At 34.9% G+C, this 7,570-nt stretch overlaps 1 long non-coding RNA gene across 1 annotated transcript; it reads right to left on the reverse strand.

The window, feature by feature from the left end:
- Nucleotides 1–4,329: 4,329 nt before the first annotated feature.
- On the reverse strand, nucleotides 4,330–4,735 carry LOC141663696 (uncharacterized). Its single transcript, XR_012551602.1, has 2 exons — nucleotides 4,612–4,735; nucleotides 4,330–4,506 (listed from the first exon to the last, which is right to left on the reverse strand). It is a non-coding gene; the product is annotated as an uncharacterized LOC141663696 (long non-coding RNA).
- Between the last annotated feature and the right edge of the window lie 2,835 nt (nucleotides 4,736–7,570).

The following is a 7,570-nucleotide window of genomic DNA, read 5'->3' on the forward strand; positions in this document are numbered from 1 at the left end:
AGGGACCATGGATAATTAGGTTGGGCCTTCTAATTACATCTTGAGCCTAGCCCAATATAATTAAATATTAATTCAATCCACTAAAAAATTAATATTTGCACTACCTTTCCTAATACCGTAATTTAATTAATTCGGTTCCAATATTATTTGCTTATTAAATTCCCCATGTTTAAAATATCATATGTCCATTAATTAAATAAATTACTGATAATTTATTTAATTAATATCTTTTATCCTTGATCATCCCCTCAACCTTTATTTAATTATGCCAGAATAAATTCCACCTGCAGGGTTTCACATAATTAAATCTTTTTGAGCTTTTAAGGGGACATCATTAACCCGAATATTATCAGGACATAGATTCCTTCAATAAATAATATCCACCATGTATATAATTCCATCACCCAAAATATAATAATATAATTTAAAAGAATTATTTCATATATAAATCAAAGCATGTAAATAATATACACGTGTCAATTACTATTTTCGGATTAAGAACCTAAGCATTAATAATAACATAGAATCTTAGTTCTCCTTCTTAATCAGTATTAAGGGAACAATTCTAAATTTGATCATGTTCAATATACACAAAGTATACTAGTATTATTTATTAGTCAATATAAACTAATCTAAATAATACTACAGCCATACAGGTGGATTGTCCAACACCACCTGTGCTGTGAACCTTATTATATTATATAACCGTATTTAACAATCTAATATTTTGTATCCCATTTGATACTAGATTATTCACAATATATAATATTAGACAACATGTAAACATTCAAATGATTCTCAAATAAACTGGCCAGAAATAAATGTACATACTTCAAATAAATATTTTCAGTATACGAATAAGCAGAATCCTCACCAAAAACGGGCCACTGGATGTTAGCTCCAAGGCCTCTAAATGCAGTCCCAAGTGCCTGGGTGAGCTCTTCCGCCAACTGACTATGCGACTAATACATCGCATCCATCCTCCTTGAAAGCCTCCTCTATTGATTTGTATCATTTTTTTTAACCAACGGCCGTTGTAAATTTGAATTTTTTTATTCAAATTTGAATATCTTTTTGATTTCAAAACTGTAAATTAATTATTTCCTTACCTAAAAATCAGGACATGAAAAATGAAAATATGATTTTAAAATTAAAAGTGCTCATGAAAAAAGATAAACATAATTCAAAATATTTTTAAAGCGTGAATAACAAATTATTCAACTATAGTTTAAAGAATTTAAATGACGATCTATTTCGGTTAACTATGCTAGATACTATAAAAAAGAATATGTTGCTCGATGGGTGTCTAGATACCTCACCTAAATTTTGCAACTCATTATAGTGTTCATCATAATATAGATCAAATCTTTTTTAGTGTTCAAATTATGAATAATTTAATTTTGATAAATTTGATTAATGCTTATATATGTCAGTTTACAATTCGATGATTACTCAAAAGTATTAAAAAATCTCAACTTTTTATGTAATTAATTATTACTCAACATGTATATAACCTTTTATTAAATTTAATTGACATCCATTACTTATACGATGTCAGATCAAGCACTTGGCTGTTTAAAAGAAAAAAACTGACAATATTTTTGTTATAAAATAAAATCAAGATAGAAAAAAGAACTGTTCACTAATTTGACTGTCACATGAGGGTAACAGGCCTTAATTCTACTCATCAGCATTCCTGAATATTGCTTTCACATAAGTAACTTGTACTTCCTGACCTTGGTTAATAACATATACACGCATAAGAAAAACAACTGAGACAAAGTCTAGCGACTTTGTTGGGGTGTCCCGCATCTCCCTATATCGAAACGTGACGATGGCTGCTACACTATAAAGGTTATAGTTGTGCATTCTCTATAATTAGCTTCTTTTGGCATAGTGGTAAGCGCTAGGGTCCTAAAAAGTGGTATCAGAGCAGGTCACGGGTTCGATTCCCACTATAGCGCATATTGATGAGATTTATGCCAAAGACATGTTGTGCAACCATTTCCTAGACGGGGACTTGGTAGTGGCGGCAGATGCTAGGGGGATTGTTGGGGTGTCCAGTATCTCCCTATATCAAAACGTGGCGCTGGCTACTACATTATAAAGGATATAGTTGTGCCTTCTCCACACACTACAACAAAAAGGGCTAAATACGACCAGTCCAAAATCGATCGTATTTAACTAAATTCGACCGATGACGGTTGTATTTAGCTAAATACAATCGGTTTTGAGTCTGGTCGTACATATGGGAGTGATATTTAGTAGTCCGTTGAATTTAGTGCTAAATACGACCAATGGTGGTCAAATTTGATTTTCACTTATATTTTAAAAATTCTGCTAAAAAAATTAATTTTTTTAAAAAAAAATCAAAAAACCCGCACAGTAAATAAATTGGACCGTTTTTTGTAAAAAAAATGATCCTAAATTCAATTGCCTGTAGTCGAATTAATGAACGCTGGTTTTTAAAAAATATCACCGGAAAATAGAAAATTTCCAAAATCCAATGAGTTTGCCTAGATTCTAGTAGCCCCATTTTGACCCAAAAATACAATTTCGAGTCCTGTTTTATATACCTAATCATTGCAAACAAGTTGGACATATCCATACGACCAAAAAACTTAACTAAAAGCATGATTATCAAATGAGAGTCACAATACCAGCTAGAACTGTTTGAGTAAACAAGGGGAACACCAAAACCAAGAAAAGGAAAAAAAAATAAAAAGCAACATTCAAAATCCTAATAACACAAAAATCCAAAAATCAAAATAACAAAAACATATGCCGGACTACATTATCCATAACAACGCCAGAAATATTAATCGAGTATGTCTAGAAAAACATTACACGACATGAAATGGGCCTGAGAAACCAAGCAATAGAAGGCTTGGGCTCGGTATTCCTGCTCTTGAACGTCTGCAATTATATAAATATATACATACAAATATTTAATTAGAGAATAAAGTTAATAGATTAGAAATTGATTGAACTGTTGCAAAAAATTACCTTCTTACTAAGATTTGTTGTCGTTGTTGCTGCGGCGGCTTGTGGCTTGTGATGGTTGTGGCGGTGAGAGATGAGTCGCGTAGTGTTTGTGCAAGGGTTGATAGGATGAGACGACTTTTGAAATTTTATAAAAACTCTAAATATATCTAGAGTTTATGGTTTTTAGGCCGGTCCAAATGGTTAGTGCTGCTCTATGTACCTTAGAATTTAATATTTTTAGCCCAGTAGGAGTAACCCATATGGTTTTATCAAAACAGTGAGAATTTTTTTTATTTATTTTTTAAGTGTGTGTTTTTAAGAAATGTTTCATATATTTTTTGAACAAAAATGTTAATTATTTATTATTAGTAGGAAGAACAAGGGTAGGTAGTACAAAATATTTAAAATTCAAAATTTATATTTTTAGTCAAGGATTTTCTTTAAAAAATAATGTACGAAATATCTATTTTTACACGTCAAAATACGTGTTAAAAAGTTAAAATGAAAATTATTTTGAGACATAGCTGGTATATTTTTGTACTAAATAAATTTCGATCCAACATTATGCCAATAACGGCTTTTTGCAATATTCCAAATAAGTTGTCAGAGGACCAATAAATGTTGCAAAAGATTGAAAAACATTAACGGCAACACATTTATGATGTTAGTATTTTCGATATTGCTTTAGGATTCAAAGGAGACATTTCCTCATTTAGGGCAACACCAAAAATTATGTTGCCAAAAACCGTGATTTTGCAAAAAAAAATGGGCCCACATGACATGTGGATTGTCACGTGGACTACCATGTAGGTGGACACCTGGCTTGACACGTGGCTCTGACACACGGAGAGGTGGGTCCCACTGACGTATGGGTCCCCCGCATGTGGGGCCATTGACATGCGGGGCCCACTGACATGTGGGGCCCACTAACATGTGGGTCCCCCATTTATTTTATAAAACTTACAGAAATGCCAACACTTTATTTAACAATAATATACAGTTTTTGCAATATTGTTTTTTGGATAAATTAGGTCAACGCCTCATAAAATATATTAAGAAGAAAAGAATATACACAGGATTTCCTTAGAAGTTTAGCTCTTGAAACAACTCTTCACGAGAAAAACAAATATGGAAATAAAAGGAGAAAATAAAAACCAAATACATAACCAACCTAACCTCCAAACAAAAATACAAGGGTATGGAGAAAGAAGCAAAAGACCAATTAAACTAAAAGAAACTCCGGATAATTTACTATCCTAAACATCAAAATAAAAATGGACACTAAAAAAAAACCAAAGCCCATATCCCATTGAATGCAGCAGCGATGATAGCAGCCATATCGGCATTGGGAGTCAGGACCACAGTCATCATACCATAGAGTGTGAAGTAGAGAAACGTGAAGAACATGAAGAACAAATACCAAGAGAACTTCACCACTGTCCATTCAAATCCAATCATGGCGTAAACAATTAGACCATATACTCCTGCTTGAAAAAACACATTTGGAATTTCCACTAAAACCTGCAGAGTCGAATAAAAATCAAATTTGTTAATGTAATGTTTAATAGCACAAACAAGCAGAGAGGACACTGTAACTATAGAACTCAACTTGAGTAAACTAATCACCTGCGCAAAGGCATATGGCAAAGATGAATACATTCCCCATATAATCGTAGACCCCAACAACAATAACAAGTGATCCTACGAAACTGCACCAAAATTAGATTTAATATCAGAATATGATTATTACTTTTACTAGGGGCTGAATCAAGGCAAAGAGGTATCATCTAAAAAAGTGGATAAGGGTCTAGACATGTGTCTTTTTACCTTCTGAGATAGAAGGCATCACCCAAGAAGGTGAGACCAATGATAGATGAAATAATAATCCCCTAAGGATGAAACATTACGAAAAATAGAGGTCATGTCCTTTGCATGCACCATGAACTAACAGTTACTTGAAAACTAGCACCAAAAAGTCCCTGTTATTTATCCCATATATTATGATGTACGGTGAAGAAAATGGTATTAGTGTTCCCTACTTGGTTATAATAGGCTGCTCAATTTGGAAACTAAGATTTAGCATTTAAAATCAATAAAATAATGCCCCTCATAGCACTAAACATATGGATTTTTTTAAAGGGTTATTCTATTGACCGCATAAATAAAAGGCATAATCCTTATGTTTGATTGTAAGCTTCATGAACTCAAGTTTTTTCTACAATCAAGGACAGCAGGGCAGATAAAATGGCAATAGTTGAGCTATAAAACAGTGATACAACCAGCTTTGGGGTATGTTTCTCAAGGATTAGGGCCTGAAAATATCAAATTAGACATTTAATTGATGCATAAATAGCAATGTATTTCACCTCCTACCATCCATTGTGGCTGATTCAATTGGCTTCAGAAAACCTCCACAAAATTAGTTCAACATAAGTAAAACTGTTCTTCCAATAGATGGCAGTCCTCAGATCCCTCAACTTTTATTATGTCGGGTATTAGAATTACATACAAAAGGGAAAGTTAATAGAGATTTGAGAGTAAATATCTGACCCAAAGGAAATAAACCCAAATCTACGTGGACGATTAGTCTGCTGGTCATACATAACAACTACATCATTAACTTGTCCATAACTCTCAAAATACTGACGAAATTCATATTCGCTCAATATAGGAGGTAAACCCCCAATAAAAATCTTCTTAATCCTAACATCACCACCCCCATAGCTTCTACCAGAACCCTGAGTTCCCTGCCTTTGAAACCTGCTGTTCTTCCCTTGACATTGCCCTCGAGGCTCTGTTGGTTTAATCTTTAACTTGGTTTGAGTTTGTAAATAAAGCTGATAACATCTTGTTTTTATGTCTGTAAGTCATTTGTTTGGATAGTCATAGAAGTAGCTGGTTTGTAGGAGTTTGAATAAGTCAGGTTGTTTAGTAAGTGTAGGATGCTTTCTCATGATCGTGTCCTAGTTTGTAGGCATTCTGGTTTTCCCACGTTTCAGTTTGTATCGTCTTTATATTGGAAAATTATCAGCAATAAAAAGATTAAGCCTTCTGGCAAGCAAAGTGTGAAGCTTTTCTCAGTTTTATATCATACAGTTAATACATATTTAGTAGCTAATATTATTAACAAGAATTGGTATCAGAGCTAGGAATTTCTGAGTGAAAGCCGGAGGCATCCACAATGGAGGGAAACAAAGCTAAAGGATCATCAATAGGCTTGAGCTACCCAAAGCTGATAAAGAACAACTACACCTCCTGGGCACTAAAAATGAAAGTGTATTTGCAAGCTCAAGGTGTCTGGGTCGCGATAGAGCCTACTGATCCAAAGGTAGCAGTTGAGGAGAAGATAGATAAAATCGTGTTGGCTATGTTGTATCAAGGACTGCCTGAAGATATGCTACTTTCGATCGTAGACAAGGGAACGGCGAAATAAGCATGGGATGCGCTGAAAAAAATGTGTCAAGGAGCTGAAAAGGCAAAAAAGGCAAAAGTACAAACTCTGAGAACTGAGTTTGAGTCTTTGAGTATGAAGGACAGCGAGCAATTGGACGATTTTTATCTGAAATTGAATGGACTTGTGTCAAATATAAGAGCCCTGGGAGAAAGCCTGGATGAATCCTATGTGGTTAAGAAATTGCTGCGTGCAGTGCCGTCGAAATTTCTCCAGATTGTCTCAACTATGGAACAATTTGGAGAATTGGAGACCATGACTTTGGAAGAGGCAGTAGGGTCCTTGAAAGCTCATGAAGAAAGGCTGAAAGGAAGTAGTAAGTCAGACTCAAATGAGGGCCAATTGATGCTCATAGAAGAAGAATGGCAAAAGCGCGAAGGCGGAGAAGGAAAACTATTACTCACCCATGAAGATTGGTTAAGACGGTTTAAAAGGAGAAATACAGATGGAACACCATCTAACTGGAAGGGCTGAGGACGTGACAGGAGTATTCTGAAGTGCTACAATTGTTCCTCCTATGGACACTTCGCTGCAGAGTGTTGGAAACCAAGACGTACCAGAGAACAGAAAGAAGAGGTGAACATGACAAAGCTTGAAGATGATGAACCGGCGTTATTACTGGTGAAGTGTAATAAAGAGAAACAAGATGTGGCGTACTTGAGTGAAAAGCAGCTGGTGCCCTCCCAGATGCCAAAAGTGCAGAGCGAATCAAATATTTGGTACCTGGACAACGGTGCTAGCAGTCATATGACTGGCTTCAAATCAAAGTTTTTGGAGCTAAATGAGGAAATATTGGGTAAAGTCAGCTTTGGAGACGGCTCTACAGTAAGCATAAAGGGGAAGGGGTCTATGACGTTTGTGTGCAAGAATGGTGAAACACACACGCTTGAAAATGTTTATTATATTCCAACACTCCGGAATAATATAATCAGCATAGGACAGTTGACAGAGGTTAGAAACATAGTCAACATGAAGGGAGAGATGTTGTGGGTGTATGACATCCATGACAAGTTACTTATGAAGGTGAAGTGATCGCAGAATAGGCTGTACAAAATTGTGATTAACACTGAAAACTCCAAGTGTCTGATGGCTAAACAAGACGAGGTGTCGAGACTCTGGCATAAGCATTGGGGA

This window comes from Apium graveolens, chromosome 6, assembly GCF_009905375.1.
Source record: "Apium graveolens cultivar Ventura chromosome 6, ASM990537v1, whole genome shotgun sequence".
NCBI lineage: Eukaryota > Viridiplantae > Streptophyta > Magnoliopsida > Apiales > Apiaceae > Apium > Apium graveolens.